At 37.8% G+C, this 22,898-nt stretch overlaps 1 long non-coding RNA gene across 1 annotated transcript; it reads right to left on the reverse strand.

The window, feature by feature from the left end:
- Nucleotides 1-670: 670 nt before the first annotated feature.
- Nucleotides 671-22,665, reverse strand: LOC120411846. Its single transcript, XR_005604402.1, has 5 exons — nt 22,568-22,665; nt 17,455-17,602; nt 12,382-12,478; nt 10,161-10,245; nt 671-1,613 (listed from the first exon to the last, which is right to left on the reverse strand). It is a non-coding gene; the product is annotated as an uncharacterized LOC120411846 (long non-coding RNA).
- Between the last annotated feature and the right edge of the window lie 233 nt (nt 22,666-22,898).

The following is a 22,898-nucleotide window of genomic DNA, read 5'->3' on the forward strand; positions in this document are numbered from 1 at the left end:
TATCACAACGAGACAGCCGCCCACTTCCAAATATTGTTCAGTCCATTTAGGAAGAGGAGTCTCTCTGCTCACATGTGAGTCCCTTCCCCCAACTTGCAGCTTTCCCACAACTGCTTTCGAGGGTCCACTCTTGAAGTTTTTTGGGGTACAATTTTAAGGTTGAGCCGTTCAGAAACAAAAGTTCTCTTCACCCATCTCTGGGAGCATTTCATCTCTAAGAAATCTTTGGGAGCATCTCTAGGAACTGAGGTTTTCTCCTTTCACATTTGGAGCAAAAGTCCTCATCGTTTCCATCTCTCCCTGTTTAACTTCTCATGAAATTACAGCTGCGTCAGCATCTGCCTATCTCAGTGCAGGTGCTTTTGCTAACAAGCATGAGTTGAACACTCCACCCCCCATATCTTCATGAAATTACAACGGGATACTCTGATATATCATAGCTTCACAACAGAATTTCAGCTTTAAGCATCTCCTCTTTCTCTTCCCTCAGGTTTTCAGCTCTTCACAGCACTAAAAGGGTTAATCTCACCTCAGCCTTGCAGCTGGAATGTGGCTTATTGCAGTGGAGGGGAGGAGGAGCCGAGCCGCTCCGGCTGCTCCCAGCAGGGCTGGGGGGGGCGTTCCGCGGGTGGAACAGGGCCCATCGGCTCCAGGATGGCCGTGGCCCGGCCCGAGCAGGGCCTGGGCCGTGCCCGCTGGCCCCCCCATGGGGCCCGCAGCCACCTGTCCCAGCACCGGGAACGAGACAGAGAGGCTCTGCCTCGGAGTTTCCTATTCTTAAGTGTGGATCACAGAGGCAGTCACAACTTTAAGTGGCTCAAAGAATTGTCCGTATTCAAACTGGCCAGCTGATAGGTCCTGTCAGGTCACAGAGGAAGCTGTAAGCACCCCTTTGCAAGATCATCACTTCAGGGCCTATGCTAGCTAACCCATGACAATACCCCTTATCCTTGCTTACCAGGTATCAGTTCAGATTGTGAAGCCAACGTTCCAGTGCAGAACAACTGCTGATGAGGTGACTGCCTTATTGCAAAGTCTTCCAGGTTGTATCAACCACACATACAATAACACAATGCCCTGGTACTGTTGATATCTAAAACCCTGAATCAATTCTCATATAATATAAAATGACAAAATTTGTCCACGCCTCTGTGTGGCTACTGTACACTAGCTCCCAAGGCTGTGCAACTGGACTTCTTCATCTATCCAACCTTTTGGCTGCTGCAGCATCCCTTCATTTTTACCTGACCCTGATATTTTTTTTCCTGTACTCAGACTCTTTTTATTATCCTCTCTGTTCTCCCATCACATTTTCAAATTCTTTTTCCCCAGTGTCAAGGGGAAGCTTCTCAGATGAACCTTCAAGATGTTCCCTAAGTCTCTGAAGACATAATACCTGTCAGCCTCCACTGGGAGAGGTCCAAACATTCCTCCAGCAGCAGGATTCCCTGGTAGAATTGTCATGGCTGACTGTACAACAGCTACTGGGTCTGAGAGAATTGGTGATTCCTTGAGAGCAGGAAGGGCTGGAGAAATTGTGTAAACAGTAGCCTCTATAACACTTTTGGTCCTCCTCCAAAATCCTGCTCCCTTGGCTACGATGTGTTGGCCAGCTGCAGGAGACACCAGAGAAGAAAGGTCAGCTGAATCCTGATATGGGATCAAATCATAGAATGTTAAGGGGTTGGAATGGACTTTAAAGATCATCTAGCCCTGAGCCCTGCTGCCATGGGCAGGGACATCTCTCACTAAACCAGGTTGTCAATGACCCATCCAACCTGGCCTTGAATACTTCCAGGGTTGGGGAATCCACAATCTCCCTGGGCAACCTGTTCCAGTGGCTAACCATCCTCATACTAAAGAATTTCTTCCAAATATCTAACTTAAATTTCCCCTCTTTCAGTTTGTACCCATTACTTCTTGTCCTATCACTACAGTTCCTGATAAAGAGTCCCTCTATGACTTCCCATAGTCCAACTTAAGATACTGGAATATTGCTGTGGGGTCTCCATGCAACTTTCTCTTCTCCAGTCTGAACAGCCCCAATTTTCTCAGCCTGTCTTAGAAGGGAAAATGCTCCAGTCCTCTTATCAACTTCATGGCCCTCCTCTGGAATTGCTCCAACAGTTCCATGTCCTTCTTTTGTTGGGAAGACCTGAACAGTGCACAGTACTCCAGGTGGGGTCTCACCCTATCCTCAGTACTCAGAAACACCCCTTATGCTTCCAAATTGGCCCAGGGAAGCAAAGCATGTCAGCAGGATTTACTCAGCAGGGCCTCGACTGCGGCCTTTCTAGTCTTCTCAACAATCCTGACGCGTAAGAACTGCTACACTGGCATTTTGAGGGTTTTAGTCCTTAGTGGGCCAAGCTACCTTACTAAGGAATTTCTGAGTGGTGGGCATATTAACTACACTGATCCCTTTTCTATTTCCTATTCACTCACACCTCCCTCCAAATCTCCCTCCCTCTTCATCTTCTGGCAACTTATGGGTCATGTTTGCCCTCCCAGGGATTAAAAATTTGTAGTTTGAACACTTTTGCTGACACATTCCTGTTCAGCTGCAGGTGTTCCTCCCACTCAGATTTTTGGCTGCTGCTTAAAGCTACATGCCTGGTCCATGGGTTGTTGAATAGTGGTTCCTTTCTGACTTTGCAGGGGAATAGGCATGCAGAGAGCTTGGCTCCTGAATGCATTGTGAGTGGGAGGATGGAGGTAGTTGTTGGGACTGAGGAGGTCCAGCTGTGAGGACCTTCAAGGCAGGGTATGCAAGCCATGGGGTGTTAATGGCCCATCATTAGGCTGGAAGGGCGTAGCTGCTCTAGGAATAGGTGCTTCAGCCAAAAGCATAAACACAGGATGGATTAATCATTTCACTAAAGTAGCAAAAAAAAGAAGGAACAGAAGGAGAGAAGCTCTTGTTTCAGTAGGGGTAAAAGGCTTCCTTTTTGAGGGTACCTTTCTGACCCACATGGAATAATCAGATGGGTCGTTGCAGTTGTCTTAGACAAAGTCATGCAAAACCAATATTAGCTTTATCCAGCTTCCCTTCCCTCACACCCCTTTAACCCTTGCCATCTGCTAATGAAATGAAGAGCAAACAATGTCCCTCCCCTCCTCTCTTGTTTCCTCACTTGCTGCTTTCTGACACTTTTAATCCATCTTGTCCAGCAGTCAAAATATCCAGCATTTGTCTTACCATTCATTAACAGCTTTGCCTCATCAGTGGAGCAAAGAAAAGTATTTAGCATTCAAAAACACAGTTAAAAGTACCATTGTAATGTATTCACACAGCTCTGCTGGAAAAAGAACAAGTATCTTTAATTTTGGCACAGTTTTGAAGTATTTGACTTTTCAACTACAACACCCGTGCAGTATTTTTAGTGTAATTTCCTGAAATTTATCTTGTAAACTAGAAGTCTGACCCAAAGTTATTGGTCCTCATCTGAATCACAACTTTTAGAATCGCAACACAGCCGTTTACAACCTGAACTAATGCAATAAATGGCAGGAGAAGAAGCTGAGAAAGTGAGAGTTGGAAATGACCTTTAAAAATCACCTAGTTCATTCCCCCTAGGGACATCTTTCACTATCAATTTGCTCGAAGCCTCCTTCAACCTGACCTTCAATGCTTCCAACGATGGGCCACACGCAACTCTTCTGGGCAACCTGTTCCAGTGTCTCATTACTGTAATTGTAAAAAATTCCTTATGTCCAAGTTAAATCTATCACTTTAAAACCACTGCCCCTTGTACTGTCTCTACACACCTCGGTAAAAAGTCTGATTTGCTAAAGGGAATTGCTTAAAGCTCCGTTTGTCAGGACGGATCAGCCTTAGCCTCCACTCTCTTGTACACCCTTCCTCCCCTCTACCTTCTCCATGACATTTTGGGAGCAAGAGCGAGATTATGGAGAGTACAGGTAGGCAGTGGATGTAATTACAGCAGGTGAGGGAGGAAAGTGCAGATACCTAAATCAGCTAGTTAAGCCAGGATCAGAAGCAAGTGAGGGTCACCACTGTGTAGAGGCAAAAATAACTGCACTTGCTCTGTGCAATGCAGATACAGCTGGTCATCCCAAGCCAGCATGGAAAACACTAAAATTTTGCATGGTGTGGATGTTCCTCATGCAGTGTCCTGAAAACAATGAAAACAGATATTTCCTCAATGAGATTGAAGATGTTTCAAACAGTGTAAATTGCCCACTGGCTCTCTGAGCAGACTAAGCATGCCTAAAGCATAGGGAATATTCATTAAATGTGTGCAAAAATTTGTTAACAAAACTCTACTGAGGATGTATAAATTAAGACTATTCAAACAATTATAAGTTAGCCAAAACTGAACAAATTTTCAAGGGCAAGTAAGTGATCCATCCCTAAAACTCAAAACATTCTTCTCTCACGTATCAGGTCCCTGCTCCAAAGTCTATACTCATGATCATCATTGTCATGGTAACAAGTGTAATATCATGTGTAAAACTTATGTTCTGTGAAACTGAAACTTAAATGAACAAAACCACCTCCAGTCAGACAAGGAAATTTTGACTTCAACAGTTTAATTCTAGCAAAGTTGAAAGCAATTTTTAAAAAAAGCACCTTATAATGGAAAATGTCAGAATTTTCTTGCATACGATGCCACTAATATGTCAAAAGAGCTTCAGCTGTCTGTATAAATTTCTGCAGCACACAACTAAGCCACAACAATTTCTTTCATGATGTACAAAACACTAATCATTTTCCTTCCACATTTCCAACCACAGAGCAGAATTGAATATTATACTACTTGATATTTATTGCATCTTATTGTTTGTAGCACCTTGGGTACAAATTTGGGTCGAAGAGAATCACTGGCTCCAAAAGCATAGATAGTGTTTTCAGATTGTGTGATGGAAAAGAGTAATAGAGGTGAAAGGCTAGGTGAAATCAGAATGGAAAGAAAGAAAAATAAATTTGCATTAGAATGAATTTTTATTCCTCAAAGACATCGCAGCAGATGAAAATATGAGTCTGGAGTATTTACAATTTCTTTTGTACTTAACGAATGACTTCATAATAATAAAAAAAAACAAAAGGTGGATTAGTTTATATTACCACTTTTACATCCAGGATTATTTTCATCCATTTGAATCTGTTCAGAGACATGTTTAAAATAGCCAAGGATCTCACCATACGCTCTCAAGTCCTACATGTAATTGCATTCTCCTACTCCAAACTATCTGAGTGAAAGGTGTCTTCCAGCACATAATTGATTATGTTGAAAAGTTTTTCTTTTAAAAAAAAAACAAAGCCCAGAAAAAATTACACAGAGGAATTCGCATCTGAATCACCCCACTTGAACAAGTCTAAATTAACAGGAACTAAAAAGAACTCATAAAATTGTGAAAATAAGGCTAATACTCAACTTATAGAAAGGTAGTTGTGCCTTCTTATTTTTCTATGCATTGAAGTAACCTTCAGGAGATACAGAGTAAATCTTTGGCCTTTATTTTTTTATCTGACTGAAGAGCTTTCTTCTAGAGAGAGAAGTTACACAGCAATTTTCCCTTGGGATATGTTAGCTTGAAAACGGATATAATTCCTATATTAAATAGAAGGGGAAAGGGGGAGAGTTCTTTTGCCACTAATTTCCTTGACAGTTTTGTCTTTGTGAGCTTAGAGATCAATTTATTTATGAAGTGGCATTCTATTATTACCAAATTAAACAATTAATAAATGAAAAGTACTCCTTTTTAGGGTACCCATCTAACCTGTCAGCTCAGAATGAGAATTAGCATCCTAAATAATCACAAATAAGTCCCATAAATCAAATAAGCTTCTAATGGCATTTCAGGAAATAAAGCCATGTCACACTCATAAATACCAGCAAGAGAAGCTTCACAGCCAAAGCCCACCATAGCAAACATACCTGAGCATAGAAGCCTTGAGTCATTAATTGAGATTCCAGAGAGTGCATGACAATTATTTCGATACCTCAAAAAATACAATAATAGATTGCTAATCTGAAGTCTGATTTCATACTTTCCCTTTAGTGTCTTAAAGACAGGTATTACCTTAAATAAGTGAAACTCAGTTGATTTGCATTATATATACAAGTGTTTAGAGCTTAAGAAATGATCAGTCATTACCAAAAAAAAAAGAATAACAGATATATAGTGCAAGGGGAAAAAAACCCTAAATTCTATGTCAAAGATCAAGTAGGATTTTTAAAATTTTTTATTTCCAATATCAGTCACTAAATAATTAATTTGAAGACAGGAATCAACTTATTAAATATAAAATATATCTAAACTAGAAATACTCTCTTTGAAGTGCAGAACCTGGCTATAATTCATAGGCATAAAACACATGTAGAAAGTAGTCAACGCTGGCTTGAACCTCATGTGGTAATGGTATTGTCAGGTAACTATTATTTCAGTTCAGAATTTTCAGTTAATATTCTAGCATTCATTTGAAGGTTTTCAAGTCAAAAAACCATGATAATATCCAGTCTTGGCCGTGTATCCAGACACAGATAAAAATGGGCATTTTGAAAATGAGCTTGAGTAAAACTAGGTTTTAGCAACATAATATGCACGATCTAATATTAAGTGTTAGGAAAATGGAAACAAAGGGATGAACCTATGTCTTAAGCAGTACTTTTCAAGCTATATAATGGCTCTGTAGCAACAGAAAATACTGGCAGAAATCTTTTTCAAAGAGTCTCTGCAAATCTCACCAGTGCTGAGTGAAATGTGAAATAGATAAGAGTACTGGCAGTGAAACTAATCATACACACTCTTTCTCATATCAGTGATACGACCAGCACTAATACCACAGCTAAACTACAACATATTCTCAAGGGCTTTAGGAGATAAAAGGTAGCTTAATGTCTGTTTCTTGAGAGAACGATTGCAACCTGTTCATTTAGCTGTCCCTACAATCTACGGTGTAAGTAATTTTGCAAAAGATGCTACAGAGACAGGATTGAAAAATCAGTGTAGTGCATTGGTGTGCTGGTTTTGCCTGGGGTAGAGTTGTTTTTCTCAACAGGGGTTGGTATGGGGCTGTATTTTGGATTTGTTCTGAACACTGGTTTGATAATACAGAGACATTTTTGGTATTGCTGAGCAGGGCTTACACAGAGCCAAGGCCTTTTCTGCTTTTTGTACTGCCAGGATGGTGAGGAAGTCAGGGGTGCCTGGGTGGTTGGGAGGAGACACAGATGGAACAGTTGATCCAAACTGACCAAAGGGATGTTCCAGACCATGTGATATCATGCTCTCTATATAAAGTAGAGGGAAGAAGGAGGAAGTGGGGACGTTTGGGGTGATGGAGTTTGTCTTCCCAAGATAGATCCACATCATTGGATGTGATGGGTCCCTGCTCTCCTGGACATGGCTCAACACCTGCCTGCCCATGAGATGAGATGACTTAATTCCTTGTTTTGCTTTGCTTGTGTGCACAGCTTTTGCTTTCCCTGGTAAACTGTCTTTATCTCAACCCAGGAGTTTTCCAGCTTTTACCCTTCCAATTCTCTCCCTGATCCCACTGGTGGGGGAGCGAGCGAGGGGCTGCGTGGGGCTTGGTGGCTGGCTGGGGTTTAACCACAACAATAGGGAATGATTCCAGGTTGATTTTTATGGAACCTAAGGGCAAAATGTTAATCTCCCTGACAAAAGCTGAAGACTTCATCCTCCACAGCATGACTACAATAATGAGCAGTAAAAAAGGACATCTCACTCCCATCTATATCAAACATGAGACACCAAAACAGTGCAGATAAAATTGTATTTCAGGCTAAAGGACAAATTTCTCCTTGATTTCTAGTGAACTTGTCAATTCACGTTGACTCTAATGACTCTTTGTACTGCCCTCAAGTTGTGGGCAAAGTTCTCACACGCTAAACGAAACTTCTGATTTCTTTAAGTTGTTCTCCAGGTAATAAAGCATTTTTGTTGCTACGGACAATTCAGCAGCAACTCAAAGCTGAGAGACTCATTATACAGTAATAAAACTCATGAGATGATTATTTAAAAAGTTCTAATATCCCGACTCTTGGAAATCTAGGAAACAGCAAACCAAGTGTAGGTTTGACACTTGCTTGTGTATGGCTTTTAAGTCACAGATTAGATCCAAGAGTTCTAAAAAGGCATTATTAAATTTCAAATCTATAAAGTGTATGATTTACCTTAAAATGTCATTTGAAATGTTCTGCTAAAATGTACTACAGTATTATGACTCTACTGAATTATGGAACTAATGTTATTCCACACGTTTATGGTATTTTCTTTTTCAAATACAAAAAAAACCCCAAACCCAAGAGACCCTAAAAACAAACCAAAAAAATCATAGTTTCAGGTTTTTGAGGTAGAGGTAATTTCTGAAGAATTTGCCAAGATATTCTGCAGGTTTTTTGCTGGTGCTGCACTTTAGCAACTGAAGCAAAAATGATTCTTCAACAGTTTAGTGGAAAATCAATTATAAATTATGTGAGGTACCTCCAAAATTTTCCACAGGAATGGGAACATATCCATTCATTTTCTGTAAAACAAAATGGAAAAGTTTCCTGCAAATTTCTTCCAGTTTTTCACCTCAATTTTTAACTAGACTCAATTATATTCTTACTTCATTTGGGCTTAAGACATCTTTTAACAAGACAGTTTTGTTTGGTTTTCGTGTGATGCTTTCCCCTTTCACTTAGGTGGCAATTTTACTTAAGTAATGCCCATGAAATCTATTATTAGGCTCCCTGAAATTGGGTTATCCTTAGCAGTGAATACCACACAGAGATTTTGGATACCTGAACAACACAGCTTGTTTGAATAGTCATTCGAAAAGGAAAAAAAAAATAGATTTAATGTAGCGTTGGGCTTTTTATCCCAGTGTGATGAAAGGGGCAGATGAGACTTTGTATTTCAAATTGCCAGAGAAGTAGAAAAAACCTGGAAACATGGACTAAATATGTGTCTTGTCTGCCTGCAGAAATGGTACTCATTCAGGTAATCTAAATATCTATCTTAAGAACATTCATAGCCCTCTTTAAATGAATAAAAATCCATTTTAGTTGTAGTTGGAGTCCACATAAGCAAACCAAGAAAATAACCCCCAACTGCAAACCAACACCTCATATGCATAGCCCTGATGTTGAAGAAATGGAAATCAGAGGTAGAACCACCTCTGCTTGTATTGATGGGGTAATTTTAGAGCAGAAATAGTTGTATTTGAGAAGGAATCACAACACCCAGCGACAAGAAAGATGTATATACACTAAATATATCAGCAGTATGAAGGCAAACTAGATATATTCCTTGTACAGGGGCATTTCAGCAATGCCTCCCTAAGGGACATGGCAACCATATTTTCAGTTTGGTAAGTGCACCACTAATGCTAGGATGCTTACCATCTTTGTTGTTTTTGTTTATTTTTTGAGAAGACAGACAAATCCCCCAAAATTTAAATAAAAATAAAAGAAGGAAGCTACCTGAAGATCTTCAGGAAACCATAGCTGATCTTGGCATCAAGTTTCGAAGAAACGACAGAATAATTAAATTGATTACTTCCTGCTTAAAAATAAGCTTTCATTTTTATAAATTACAAAAAAAAAGCAACTGACCCAAATAAAGAAACAAACAAGGAAAAACTTATTATTAAAAGCCCTGCTTTTTTCGCTCAGGAATATAAGAGAATATTTAATATACAAAACAGGAGTAAATTAGAGGCCTTTCTCCCCCTCCATTTATCAAACACAGATTTAGACTTTGTATGTCATAGACATGAAACAAGCAAAAATCTGTGTAGTTTATACGCCAGATGACTTCTTAGAAAATTAAGCATTTGCATTGACAGATCATTCACTTCAAGTGTCAAGAAAAGGAAGGAATTGCCCAGGTGCTTAACATATTTGATTGATTCAAAAGCAATTCTCCAAATCATAGGAAAATCAGCCTGCATTCTAGGCCATGAAGCCAGCATAATCTTCCCAGGTGGTAGCCTACTCTCACAGCTTCAAGTCTTCAGGGACTGAAGAGAATATAAACTGTCCCAATCAGCCCATTGCCTCTAGTAGCAAAAGTTCACAGAATCCTTTGGCTGAGGTTTCATTTACTGCTCCTATTCCTTGCCTGGTGTAAACACTGTGCTTTTCAATGCCATCTTCAAAGCTCATTGGTTTTTGAATACTTACACTTTGGGTGACTTCAGTAATGTTCTTCCAACACATGTATCTTAATTCTTGTTTTGAAGAGAACAAAAGTCAGGGATTTGCCTTTCTTCGGAATTAAAAAAAAAAAAAAAAAAAAAAAAAAAAAAAAAAAAAAGAAGAAAGAAGCAGCTCTTATTAATTCCAGACAGAATAAAAACAACCTTTGTGCCTAGACGTCTCAAAATGGTGCTATGCCTTCAAGTTCCTTCTCCAGATCATCTTTCATATTCTACCTTTTCTATTCTTACATGTTGCTAAATCCTTCATCCAGGCCCACATCATCTCATCTAGGGATTCGCTTTATCCAACAGTGGCCTGCTAAAAATTTATCTAACCTAAACTACTTGCTTTTGCTGTCTATATATAGTTAGGGTGTATAAACTGACATGTTCAGAGACAGATTTATCCCAGCCCAGAACAGAGGTCTCAGATGGCAAAGACACATGCAGAGCCTGGATGTGAAGATCTGGAATAAAGCCCAACCCAAAGGTTATGCCTGGATTCTGGGGCTGAGTAAACAGATTAGCATTATTCATACTGATTAGAAAGAAGGCAAAAGGGATTAATAGGGAAAAGATTAAGTCTTCATTCATACATATCAGATTTGAGGTAACATCTGGAAATAGGTAGAGAGAGACAGTAATTAAAGTCAGTAAAGTGAAGCACATTTTAAAAGATCTACTTGGAGTGTGACCTTAACATTATTAAATCTGGCACTATTTTTTTCAAACTCAATGTTTATTTTCATGTAAAAATAATTTGGAGATATGATAATAATTATCATCCAAAGAACAACTACTACAAACCAGCTCTCTCCTCCAGTTCTTTTCTATTGATGTCCGATGCCCTTTTTAACACCGGGAAAATAAATTCATGTGGCTTTCAAGAAAACAACGTTTTGGTTCTCTGCTAGGCAACAATATACAAGGTTTCTCTTAATGGGTTTCTTTATTAATTTAATCACTGTAACTGGCATGTCTCCTGTGTCCTACCACTGAAACTGTATCATTAAGCTGGAAAAGGTCAACCACAAAGTAAAATTTTAAATTGAGTTAAGCACAGTTCAGTTGTATTATTCTATAAAAAAATGTGAGAGACATTCAGCACACTGAAGACCTGTCTAACCTTTCTTTTATATTCCCTCTTCACAAAACTCTCACAGATTGGTGTGTCCCAGAGGGTGTCTGGTACGGTTTCTGTGGTTATTGCACCTCTAATCCATTGTGTCTCTTTCAGTGGTCCTAGTTAAGTTTTAAAACCTTGAAATGATACAATATTTTGACAATGAAACATTTATTTTCCCTCCATCCAGGGGGAGATTGAGCCAGTGGCTCTTTGAGCTGATCTCTGCAAGACTGACTTCATGGAGGAACTTTTACCCATCTCCTCACTGGGACAACATCAGGACTAGTAATGCAAGCACCTGTAAGTGTGTTAGTTATCATCTACACAGAACAATAAAAGCTTCAGAGACAACAATTCATGAAGCAATGAAGATCTTCTATGCAGATCTGGTTTATCAGGCGGGTAATCATCTTCTACATGAGGAACCCAAAAAGAAGTATCGGAGAGGCTTTTTAAATTCAGACCTTTCCACCTGTATCTTTGTTTAATACAGAACCTCATTCTATATTGGAATATACAATATTTCATCCACAAGTGTTGGTACAGACAGTTGTAAGAACATGATCTGCTGCACCCTCTTTAATCTAATCAGATCAGTATGAGTTATTTCTCAGAGAAAAAATACTATGGATCAACCTTAGCACCTGAGGTTAATCACCCCGAAAACCTCCCTGAGTCCATGAACTTTCCCCAGTAACCTTAGTACCAGTAGACAATGTTCCTTTACCACCTTTTTTACGTAGGAAGATAGTTCCTGGAAATCTCAGAAATATTTGCTAAACTTTACAGAATTAGTATGATGCTCTTCAAAAGCCATGCTTTCAAATAACTGCAAAGCATGTTTTTGGCTTCATTCTTCAGTAAATAAAGCTCCATGAACTACAAGACAAAGCATAACTCTAGAATAGCTTCATAAGTAGAAGAATTTTACTAAAATTACCTCATCAGTATACTAAATTACAGTAGTATTGATGATTTATTATAATATACACTGAAGTTTTTTCCCAGAAAAATATTAATTTGGAATGCTGTGTAGGGTATTAATTCATGACATAGACTCTGTATCAGACATACTTACCTCTGCCTGAATTTATCCAGAAAAGCAAATGGGAAGTCTGAAGGCTTCAGATTCATTCACTCTGTTACACGGCGCATCTCCCCTGAAATCAAGAGAGCTTTGTACAAGCACTGAGTTACTTATTTATTTCTTAAACTCAAGAATATATTTCTTTTGTTTTCAAGTGGAAGGCATAGAACAGATAACTTTTGACCATTCTCCATGAAGCTAACACTATTTCAGCTTCTCAGCTTCTTGAAGTGAGAGAAAATCTAACTCTCCATTTATGTGACAGTGATGATTATTGCTTAATTATCCAATTTATAAAACAATAATTGCAGATAGCCTTAAAAGAGACAGATTCTAACACATCCCCAAATTATATACTCAGTGTAATGCCCATCATCACAAATTATATCCTATCAATTTTTGCATGAAATGGAAACCAAATCCAATGGTATTCTCCTGGCAAAATAGGTAGGCAGAGATGCTTCCAAGTAATTTTTTGTCACCCCCACAACTTGCATTTTCTTTTAATTCTTCCATCAGTTAGTTACAAGGACCAAGCTGAAAATGGTTTTGTTCTAAATCAGGTACCAGAATCAGAAGTAGCTCCCAAGCTAAATCTGCCTCGTGTTCCTACTGCCCCTTCACCCATGGACTGGACTATTGCAGCTCCTTTCTCTCTCTCTGATCCTGTCACCTCAGACTTGTTACCTGAAAGCCTCTATTTCCTCCATGTAAGGAAAGGCCCAGTCTTCACCCCCACATCCCCATCTCTTCTGACACCACTCAAAATTGTTTTGATGGCAACTTTGATAAAAATTAGTTCACAAATTTCATATAACAAATCATTCAGTTGTTTATTTCTGGCATAGCCAGAAAAAAACCCCAAAAAAACCAAACAAAAACACGGTGGGGGAAAGGAAGGATATTAGGTGAATTCTCTAAAAAGACTTAAAAATATCACAGCTCCAAAGCAACCACTAATTGTCTTTAAACAGCTTCCAAGAAGCATTATAGAACACTTCTAGCCATTAAGCACGTCTATTCCTAGATACAAGAATCACCATCCTAACAGAGCCCGAAAAAATGTGAAATGAGACTTCTCCATAAAATATTTAATAAACCCTACAAAAGTAGAATAGCTGATAATGGACTGCCTCTGAAAATCTGTGAAAGAAGGATTTAGTCATTAGATTTCATTGCTTCTTGGCTTCCAAAACAGATTACCCAAACAACATGGCCTATTTTTTTTATTAATTTGCAAAAATAATTATTTCCATGACCACTGAGATGAAGACCTTTCAGTTCTCATTGAAACTCCTGAAAGGTCTATGTGGATAAAGAATTACTCTAGTTATAAGTACCTATACAGCATTTAAATATTGCCTCTGTTACTTATACATTCATCTTTCATGAATTATTATATGTAAAAATCTCTCCCATATAAGGTAGATATTGAAAAAAAAATCATTCTCTATATAGACACACTCTCTAAGGCAACTTCTGCTTATTTTATTCATCCCAGAGAAAGAAATGTAATAAAAATTCCAGCATTCTACATAATGACACTTGCATAAATCAGGCTGGATTTTACCCTAAAGTTAAAATGAAATAAGTCCCAGAAGGAAAAAGAAAAATAATATAATATAGAATACATCCATCAATCAATTGTGAAAAATCTCCATAGTTTCCAAAGTCTACCTTAGAAGCTATAGATATTAATTGTTTTCTACTCATAAAGCTAGATATTTCTTTTAAATTCAGTAAGAACTGTGAATTTCCTAAAAATACTTATATAATGTACAAGAAATGGTTGAGGAAAAAGTAAAATCCCTGTGAGCTGAAATTTAATAGATTGCAGTTGGTTGCTCCAAACTGTTTGCGGTCAAAAGCATTTTAAAAGCCCAGTGTTATTACACGATGAGTAAGTCAGGTTTTCTTTCCTTTCTTGTTTTTTTCATTTTGATTCATGGGGGGTTTTTGTTGGTTTTAAAATCTCCAGTGCAATTTTTTACCAGGAATTGTCACCTTTAGCAAGTCTTACATTAATCCGAATGCCAGATGTTAATTTCCCTAAACTGTTTTTCTGTGACTGGTTTCCAGAAGCACTGTGGCAGCCATAAGCCCAGTTTCAGGGGCACTGAGCACCCAAAACTCCAGTTAAATCAGAGGTGGCTGTGGATACTGGGTGGCCTTTAAAAACAAGTTATAAGGCAATGCTGCTGGCATAGAGAAAGCAGCCCTGGAAGCTCCTAGCTCAAAGAACACCCATTGACTCATCTGGTATTTCCATACATGAAAGATTGGAAAACTGCTTTCTATTCTCAAATCTTACAAGGTTCCTGGACTACATTCATATTATGAATTTTCTTAGTTTCCATCTCCCAAATACACTTACGCATTTTAAAGTAAATTAGAACTAACCTCTGTGGTTTCGTGCACTTATGTGTGTCCATACATAGACACACACATTCCTCTGTTCTGTACTGTATTTTGAGGGAGCAAACAAGCTCCTTTTGCTACTTAGAGACCAGCCCAAAAGAATGGAAACAAGATGAACAAGAGATGGTCTGCCGCCTGCAGCAAGACAATGACCTTACAACCATACACCTGCCACAATATCACCACTGTCATTTTAGTGAGATTTTTTAACTTGAAAATCTGGGCAGGTGTCCCCTTTACCAAAACATTACCATATTTTTGACAAATTCAGAGTCTTGTGAACTTTCGCTCTTTCTGCAAAACAATCCAGATGAAAAACTTAAGTTTAACGGTGCTTACACCGCTTACTAGGAAAATAGTTTTTCAGTCTGGGATTTCAAGAGCCCTGTGCACACTTCTGCTAGCCACCAAAAAGAGAGGAAGGCGGAAGAAATAGATCATGCGGCTCACCGTGACAATCTCCAAACGTATTTGAAATGCCCCCATGCAAAAAAACCAAAACAGCTCAACTTCTTTGCATTGTCAGAAAAGTACAAGTGATACAAGGGGTAAGTGTGTGGACCTCAGAACAGGTGAGAAAAACTGGGGGCCAATAAGGTGACAGAAAAATTAACACTTAATCTACCAAATACCAAAATTTCACAATTGACTTTCTGAAGTAAAAAGGTATCGTTTCTCCTCCTTATTACAGATGTTCTTCAAAGTGAAAGCTACATCAGACAACAAAGGAAGAGAGTTTATACAGGTTTAGTTTAATGGAGGAAATGCTTAAGACAGCTGCAAAAATTGAGCTTTCTTAAGTGCTCTTTAATGAAATTAGATATTATTGAAGAGTATTACAGATCTGTGTAAAAGGGATTTCTCCTGCAAATATAGACGTTATACAGTCTTCTGAGAAACACCTTTTAGACAGTGGCTGCCACAGAGGTAATGTCTTCTAAAATTTAATTTTGACCATTTTCCATGGCTAACACTGTTTCAGCTTCTCAGCTTCTTGAAGTGAGAGAAAATCTAGCCTTCCATTTATATGACAGTGATGATTCTTTCTTAATTATTCAATTTATAAAATTAAAAAATAATTGCAGGTAGCCTTAAAAGAGACATTCTAACACATCCCCAAATTATATACTCATCACAATGCCCACCATTGAAAATTACATCCTATCAATTTTTACATGAAGTTGAAAACAATTCTAACAGTATTCTCCTGGCAAAACAGAGATAAGCCCTGAAAATCAAACCAGTGTGAGAGAATCAATTTTAGAACCTGTGAAATACTGAATTACACCTTTATGAAAATATAAGGAACCAAGCAAATTGCAAACAACAGTTATCTGTCCAAAAATAAGCCAGTGTCTACTGACTTTCTGGATATACAACAAAAGCTTTTGAATTACAAAAGTGACCTCAGCAAAGTCTTTTTGATCAGACAGGGAGCAGATCAGCTGTTCAAGGTTTTTTCTGACCTCTCTGTCTCTGGAATACTTTCTCTTATCCAGCTTCTCTCCGAGGCTGTATGAATGAACGGTGTGTGAATGAGAATGATACAGCTCATTCAGTGGTAAAGAAAAATGACAGCATTCTGCAGGCAGGCAGTGCTACACAGAATTGGTGTGACAAGGATTTTAGCTTAATTAATGCTTGTGTACATATGTGGGAGGAAGAGCATCCTGATGGAAGTGATTTGACCTCCAGCAATACACTTCAGTACTGTGTCCTGAGAAGTCATTAGGAGGCAGGACTTGAGATCAACAACTTCACATGAACTCATTTTTTAATGTGATGTAACGTTGCTCAGACAAGCAAGGACTATGGCTTTAATATGAAGACATTAAACAGTACTTATTGGTGAGATACGCAGATTTTTGTCAATGTGAATGCAGTCTGTAGCATTAAAATGTTTTACCATAGAATAGAGTAACTACAGAATCAACCAAGGAAAATCAAATTAAAATACAGGAAAATAATTTCTAGTGAAAAAACACCTATTTTTTTCACTAAGTCAGGGGGTCTTTTCATATGAATAAATATGAATAAAATAGAAAGCTGAAAAGTACAAAGAGATTTTTGTTCATTTGTTCACCTTTAGCATTCAGGAGGACAAAGAGTCTACAAGTTGGATGTCGTATTGACATAAGAGGTATCATTCTAATGAAAATGGAACACTGAACTTTTATTGGAGAACAAGAGTGATGAGTGCCGAATGGTGACTTTCTGTTTAAAATATTTGGAAGACAGGCTCACACTATGACCTGCTTCCAGTTTCCAGTGGTATTAGGGATGAAGCCAGTATAAATCCAGTTGTCACAAAAGAAAAAGTTATAGTATATATTAAACCACAAAAAAAATACTTTCAAATAACATTAAGGGTATGACTTAAGCCCACAAAAGCCAGGAAATTTAGAGTTAGGGCTGCAACTCTGTCCTCAACTCACCCCATTTTGTTTAGGTATTATAGCAGATATGAAGAGAGTTACCTGAAGCATGATGGTATTGGTTTACAAGGGATGGCTCTGAATGTGGTATTTATGTGTGCTGGGTAGGGTTTGCTTGTTACGCTAGAGCTGACAAAGCCTTCTCATGGAGGGGAAGATTATATGGCAAATAAACCTCTTCATTAAATGTTTATAATATACATCCCTTTACCTGATTAACTTTGTGATCCATGTTCCTGGACTTCAGACTGGTGATTTCTTTTGGAGATGTCTGCTGGGATTTATATGAGTAGTGGACAAACCTGTGTCACATACACAGCTCTGGACTGAGTGATCACAGTGCCTGGTATCTGAATATGCTTAAGAAAGAAGCAAAAACACCAATGAAGCAAGGTAGATTGATAATTAGCAATGAATCTCTAGTGGAAAGTATGTGTTCATCTGATCAAAGTGATGAGATTCAACAAAAGGAAACTTAAGAAATAACAATAGGTTAAGAGACGAGCTCAAGAAGCAACTTGAAGTAGAAAATTAGCTACAAAAGTGACTTGAAGGAGACTTTTGTCTGATACCCGAGAAAAATATGGCTTGTATCAGTTTGAGTTGAAGGTGTAAAGAAAGAGAAACAGAGAAATACATGTTTTATTTAGCTTTATCTATGTCTTATGCTCGCTAAAGTGAAGAGTGACTGCTTTCTGGAACACCCAAAGATTTTGCATGTTTGCTATCGCAAGTTTAAAAATATTCAGGGTTTTCATCAATGGGATTTTGGCCAACCTTTAAATCATCCTAGTAAATATTGTGAGTAATTCCTGCATCCCTGCAAATATGCCATACTTCATTACTTTGTCTTTGAGATGTATTATATTCTGAGGTGCAGTTACATGAAAAAATGTGCCTTTTTGCTGACTTAAGGGCACCTACACAAGGGTTTTCCTAAGTACTGTTAACTCAGGTGACTTGTAATTTTCCCACACTCTTAATAATGTAACCAAAAAAATTTACACAGGACTTTTTTTTCATGTTCTACATTATTTTTAAGGAAGTCAATAACAACTGGTTTGGGTCCAGTAGATACTCTGGCACTGTAAATCCCTTCAACCCCTCCACTGCATTGCAGAGATGCACATCAGTGACTTCATCACAGCAGAATCATGTGGTGTCTGGTCCCCAAAGTTTATTCAGGTATTGATTCATGCTGTCCTAAAATTCAAACCATGAGTTACCTTAAGGTTTCCCAGGCATTTCAAAGAGCTGGAATGGGTCTAGAATTTGCAACGATTTTCAAAACTTGCTGAGTTTTAATTCCATGTTTCCTCATGTGAGAAATACAGCAACCTGTGGTTCTGTGTCTTTTGTGCAGCAGTCATGCCTAATAGCTCCATACTTCTTGCATTTTACTTTGTATCTTAATTTCAAGACATAGCATAAAGATTTAATAAATGAAATACACGTTTTTAAATCTCTCAGTGCTAATCTGAAATTGTGGTAATTACTATCATCTCAAAGCACATGCCTAAGGTTTGATTTCCTCATTCCTTGAACAGACTGAATTCTTATAAACATGCTGCCATCTATTTACAAAAATAACATAAATGAACTGACAACTTCATTTTAGCTGGTGTTCTCTCACCCATGCTCAGAGTGAAAATGATGTAAGTACAAAGTTGTTATCATTCTCCCATTCACATTCAGAGATAAAGTATGGAACCTACTCTTCCCATAAATCCAGATTAATTCAGCTTTCAGAGCTAGACTGAACAGTTGCTAAAGAATAGGGTTTTTTTTCATTTAAGCCTATAGGTTTGTATCAGATCAAAAGCAAAAAAAAGCTGAAATAGGCAGACCTTACACAGTTCCCCTCCAAAGAAAAGTTTGCTCCATATTTGCTGGAAATCCAGCCTATTTTGCCAAAAAGTCTTGTAGTTCTTGTTAAAATCCATGAGTTGGAGTCCATTTACCAGCAGTTTCATAATATTAAACACATACCACAAGAGATATACTTTTTTAAAGCAATCTGCATTACTGTTATACATTACATCATATAGACAACCATGTTACCATATAACTAATGGAAATTCTATGACATTTTATGTTTGTCTTGTTAGCTACTCTCCTTCGTGTGCAAGGCAATATAACCTTTCTCCTACTTTTTCCTTGAGACTTAAGCTAGGTTTTATTAATTTATGACCGACTGTCTGAGAGGACACATAGATTCAGCTACCAAGACTTAAAAAAGCTTCTGTAATTCAACCATGTGCCTGAACATTCTTGTTGGATGACCTTATATTTGCTTTGAGCTGAGGACATCCTCCATGCTGTAACTGTTGCTCTGCTGGTGCATGATGCCTTGTTAAACTAATGTGACTTTTCTGTGAGCCCTCAGCCTAACCATGCTGAGCCCAGTTTGTACAAGGCACTGTTTTCACGAAATCACGAGCACAGGTGTTATTGGAAAACAGACCTGAGTTTAATTCCTTATGGAGAGAGTTTCATATTCAGTAAACTTAATTTAAATTCAATGTGACGCTTGGCTTCTGAACACAAAAATATTTTAACTTCAATCACTAACTCACTGTAAGAAAATGAACAGGAGTTATCTCACAACAGCATGTTCTGAAACATTAAAAAGCAAAGTCATTTAACTCAGGACAATGTTCTCACCTGCCACCTAAAACCGTTAAATTCAGAGTTCTTTACAAGCCCTAAGTATAACCAATGTTCCTTGAAAGGGCTGCAAATATTTTAAACAAGCCATGACCCAGTTTTCTGCACAGTTGAGCCAAACTATTTTTGCTGTTTAAATAAAAATAACAAAAATGCACATTTTTGCATAGTTTCAGCACAAAATTCAGGGGGCAGAAAGGGAAGAACTGTGGGCTGAGATGAGTTTCACTTTACAGTTTTGGAACAACCAAAACTCAAAGCTAAATGGGCATGGTGAGTGCATAGAACCACAGGAACCAAAACCAAAGAAAAGGTTGGGATGGAATGTTATTACAGCTTTTATATCTATCGTGGTAGCTAGGTACTATCTGGCCCCTGTGGCAATAGGAGTTGAATAATGCATTTTATAGTGATTTTCACATGTGATTCTCACCAGTGAGGCCACTACTAGAATAGTGTGTGTAGTTCTTGATGTCCAGACTTAAAACAAAGATGTTAAAAAATTGTGCAGGGCTCAGGAAAGCAAAGTAAGAATGAATCATAGTGTGGAAAATTAGTCATAGAATGACAGAACAGAACAGCTCAGTCTAGTCAATTTGTCCAAGGATAACTAGATGACCTGATAATAGCTTATTAGTGATTAAATAAGAATACTTTTGGTAGTAGTTTTGTTGGGGTTTTTTTAATTAAAGAAGATAAATATCAAGAACCAATAACTGGAAGTTGAAGCTTGACAAATTGAGAACAAAAATAAGGTGCATGTTTTGGATTATCAAGATAATAACAAATAACTTAGAAGTGTTATGGTGAAATCATTCACCACTTTAAGTCATTGAATGAAAAACAAATGTCTTAAACTGTTTTTCCTAAATCAATCAAAAGGGGCTTAAGACTAAGGTTATTAAGACAAGATTTAGAATAAGAATGTGATAACATCGGTCACAAGACATGAAAAACAGAATGGAAATATTCCCATAAATGTCAGAATGTGAGACCAACAGATGACAATACAAGCTGAAGTTTTCTATTTCTCTGCAATTTCAAATGATTTTTTTTTTCATTCTGATCTAAATTCCATCAAATGTAATGCTATTTTTGCTTCTGAAAATGCATGGTGTAAAGTAAATTTGAGGACTTCTGAAAGTCTTACCCTTACTGTCACAAAAGCTGACAACTGTCAAGGAGCTGGCTAGTTTTCTCCTTTACATTCTTTTCATAGCAAATTCCTTAAGCAATAAAAATGTTAGTAATAGTTCTCACATAAGGTGCTTTTGCTTTGAGAACAAAGCAACCATGCATGCAGCCAGACTAGAAGCCTTTAAAAACAGTCTTTTAAGCCACATTTCTTGCAGCACTATTTCTTTCTTCCAGAAATATTACAGAACATATTGCTGACTGTCATAAACAGAACAGGAGGGAGGACCCCCTGTTTTATCCATCTGTGAAATGCAACCATCCTTGAGTGCAACACAACAAAGTTTCCCAGTGGCTTGCTCATCTGAAATTACAGTGAATTTGAGGCAGTTAGCTGCATTAGTAAAAGCAATCATCTTGCAAGAACAAGCAAGTAATTTCCAAATAGATTTTTTTTTTTACTGAAAAACAGTCCAAAATTTTACTCTTGTTCTCCCAGGATGCAGCAGTATAACTCAAAACCAAAGCTTTGGCTAGTGTGGAAGAGGTACCCTGCATCACCAGCAGCTGAGTATATTAAATCAAAGTGAATCTAGAACATAACAACTGTTTTAGAAGAGGGTTTTTAGTGACACATTTTTAGACTCAGCTCCTCGGGATTAAGATGTTTTCCCTGTGCATCTTGCAATGAGACTAACTAAGATACCAGAGGTTAACATGGGACAATGATTTAAGTTATGCAGTCAATTGAACAAAAGTTCTTCTCAAATTAGTGGGAGTTCTGCTCAGTTGAGGGACTCAGAATTTTGCCCAGTAATTAAGTTATTCATTTTTAGCCCTGAGCATTCCTTTTCCTCAGCTGAGTGTGCCAAGAAAACTAAAAAACTGAACAGCACAGAAGTAGTATTAAACTTTAACAATGCTTTGCACTGACACAGGGGGGAATATCAGAGCTATTTAGAAACAATGGCATGATCTCCAACTGGAGCCAGAGAATTCACAGGATATGAAATGCACATATGCGCTTTTCATTGGGATGATCCCCCGTTCTCACATGCTGAAGCTCTTCTCACGCCTCATGCTCCCATGCATAGCACTTAACCTGACTACTTAAATTGCTCTGAAGCTACTGTTAGTTACCTGCCAAAGGCTGTAAATGCCCAGCTGGAAAGTGAGCTGTTTATTTCTTACATATTACTCAATTTAAATTAACATGTATCTACTGTTTATATTTAAAATATAATTTAATTGAATGGTATGTTAACTTTACTTGCTTTGGCCTCAATTTGACAAATACTTAAAATCTGTCTAATTTTCATTGTGTAGCTAGATCTCTGATTCATAACACCAAACAAAGCATGACAATACTACTGTACACAGTGGCATTCATCAGATTTAGTTTAAAAACAAACAAAAATATTTACAAAGGTTTTAGAAAATGAGTTATATTTTGCAAGCAAGATTTAATCCTAAAGTTTTATTTTTTTTAATATCATCCTTGAAATTCAGGGAAATATGCTAACCTTGAACAGGAACAGTGTAAATTCCCATCTGGGATCTTTCACAGAAAATGTAGCATAGATGATGATCCTTTAGGGATGAACTTAGTGGTAATTCTCACTGTCCAGTGCTTGACTTTGAATCAATACCTATATTTTTAAAACAAAGAAGTAGAGAAATGGCAACATCCATCACATTGCACTATTCTGATACGCACAAGTCATGAATGGGGCTGATACACTCTGCTGTACGGCACAGACTACTACGGTTTAGAAGAAGTGAGTTGGTAGTTGATTGTTCTTACTGGTTGTTCTGCGTTCAGCCCCATTTATTCCCAGCTGCATCATGAATTTG

The sequence above is a fragment of the Corvus cornix genome, chromosome 1A, assembly GCF_000738735.6.
Source record: "Corvus cornix cornix isolate S_Up_H32 chromosome 1A, ASM73873v5, whole genome shotgun sequence".
Classification (NCBI taxonomy): Eukaryota; Metazoa; Chordata; class Aves; order Passeriformes; family Corvidae; genus Corvus; species Corvus cornix.